The following is a 2902-nucleotide window of genomic DNA, read 5'->3' as shown; positions in this document are numbered from 1 at the left end:
ATATTGCACACATGACAATATTGCACACAGGACAATATTGCACACATGACAATATTGCACACAGGACAGTATTGCACACATGACATTATTGCACACATGACATTATTGCGCACAGGACGTGATTGTTCACAGCGTATTGCACACATGACAATATTGCACACACGACACTATTGCGCACAGGACGTGATTGTACACGGGAGGATCCCGTTTGCCTACAGTTCTGATTGTACGCACCACTCATATCAATTGGTGCCTAGTAATTTTCCACTGTTTTGCCAATGAGATTATTTTATTTTTAAATTGGCCAATCAGCGATACATGTGTGCAATATGCGATGTGTGCAATCGGAACCCTCCTATTGTACCCAACGTATTGCACATGGCGCATTGCGCACACGACATTATTGTACACAGCATACAGGAATATGGGGTTTTGGCAGTACCGTGTGTACTATGGTGAATGCTAAACTCACGATAAGGTGCTTTTACATGGGAGCATCTGGAGTCCCTATACGGGACTCTAGAGCTGCGTTCGGGAAGCGTGCTATCAACTCTATTTGTGATATATACTATCCTTGTTTCACATTTAATGGACGATGGAGACACAAATAGCGCTAATAGCGTCTCCCCGAACCCAGCCTAGTAACGTCAAGCATCGAGCGTCAGAGCATGCACAGTGATACATTGAATAATTTCACTGAAACGCATTGAATTCGATTACGAAATGATCCCGTTTGCCTACAATCCCGATTGCACACACTACTCATATCAGCTGGTGCCTAGTAATTTTTTACTGCTTTAGCAATGGAAATATTTTATTTTTAAATTGGCCAATTAGCGACGCATGTGTGCAACATGTAATGTGTGCAATCGGAGCTTTCCCGCCAGGATAGTAGTGTATATTAAAACATAACCTCTCTTAATTTACTATTTTGCTTAAAGAAGCTGGAATCAGACATTTCAGAATTGTGTGCAATAAGTTTTTGTATAGATGCTCGACGCTTGATGATCGCATGTAATGATACCTTTACTTAGTGAAAAATCTACCTGCATATGCGCAGTTCGATTTTTCATTTAATAATTGTTACGTTCAGTAGACTCAACAGTTGAGTGACTGCTCGCTGCTATTGACGTATTCTTCTAGATCTAAAATCTAACTGGATGATCTAAAAGTATACACGTACAATGGGTGCCTCCAGAAGCATATGACCGCTAAGTGAGCGATTGTAATACCATGAGCGATTGTAATACCGACTGCGTTCAGCGCACTCAACAGTTGAGTGAGTGCTATGGATGTATTTTTTCAGATCTAAAATGCTGATTGGATGATCTAAAAGAATACACTAATAACAGTGAACGCTCACTCAACTGTAGAGTTTGCTAAACGCATCCACTGAATACACCCAATGGGCGCATTCAGCGGACTCAATAGTTGAGTCCACTGAATGCACCCAATGGCTGCGTTCGGCGAACTCAACCATCGACATATAGTACTGGACGGAGCATTCGACGAAATTTCTTTGATCTTCCGTCTTGACGAACCTATAAAGGGTGGCACCCAGTTGGACACGGTTCAATTGGACACGAGTCACTCACAGCGCTTGAGACTACAAAGCTCCTAAGCACCGGTCGCTGTGATTGGTGGTGTCCAATCGAGCCGTGGTCAACCGGGATCATCCTCCTATAAAGAGTAAGGTAAATGTGTGATGGCACAAGTCGACACAAGCGTCATTCTATCTTCTTGGCATTTGGAGAGTGATAAAGATAGAATGACACCTGGGGTCGATTCTGTAATTCAAGTGAGATCACTCACTTTTCGCACTTTCATCTCACGCGAGTTTGTTCGCGCGATTCTATAACGTCAAGGTGAAAATACGAAATCACCAGAGTTGCCGTGTAGGGGAAAACGAGATGATTCACATTTTCACCATAGTGTGTTCTCGAAGACGTTTAACCGAAGACAGTTGATGTGATTTTATCTTTAAGTACTGTAATATTACTGTATCCGTCTGTAAATTCCGTCATGAACGTAACTGAGAAACAGAAACAAATATTAATAAATTTTATGCGGGCTAATCCTGATTTCGGGAGAGGGCAATTAAGATATAACCGTGAAAATAAAAAACAAATTGTAAGTTTTGAGTTAATTTTATTATTTCATGAAATTTTAATTTTACAAATATTAATTATATAATTGATGAGATATTAAATTGTAAATAAAAATTACACAAATAACTATAATATATATATATTATATAGGAGAAATTATTGGAGAAAGTAACGTCTGCCTTAAATTCTGCAAGCTGTGGTCCGCAAAAGCAATCAAAGGAATGGGTAAAGGTAAAGTTACATCAATGATAATTTTTTACATGTATTTAATAATTTATTATTATTCCAATCGACATAGCATCAGTTACGTTACATCTATGTTAAAATCTCCGCTGAACAATATAAGTTTTAACATACCTAAATTTAATGTAACTGATGCTGCGTTTTAACTGTATATATATATATTTGGTTGTAAGTATATAAGCATAATGTAAAATATGGGTATTAATAAATATATATATACATAATTATTAATACTGTTTATTTTCTACCCATATTTTACATTATGCTTATATACTTACAACCAAAACATTTAACGAATGGTATAATTTTCTATTTATAAATAAATATTCCCTTTCAGCCTCGGGTGGAAAAATGGCTACATGTGTCCCATCGATTGCTCTAATTACTCCAGGAAAACCACCGTTTTTGAAAAATCTGAAAGAAAAAAGTTATTATGTAATATATTTTTCTGTAATCAAAGTATGTAGTAATTGCAATTGCTTAGTAGCCTGGTAAAAAATGTTTCATGTAAGAACATATACAAATATGTACATAACGTAAACTATAGATTT

Source organism: Trachymyrmex cornetzi, unplaced genomic scaffold, assembly GCF_001594075.2.
Source record: "Trachymyrmex cornetzi isolate Tcor2-1 unplaced genomic scaffold, Tcor1.1 scaffold326, whole genome shotgun sequence".
Classification (NCBI taxonomy): domain Eukaryota; kingdom Metazoa; phylum Arthropoda; class Insecta; order Hymenoptera; family Formicidae; genus Trachymyrmex; species Trachymyrmex cornetzi.
The sequence above is the reverse complement of the archived record's forward strand: the minus strand, read 5'-3'. Positions refer to the sequence as shown.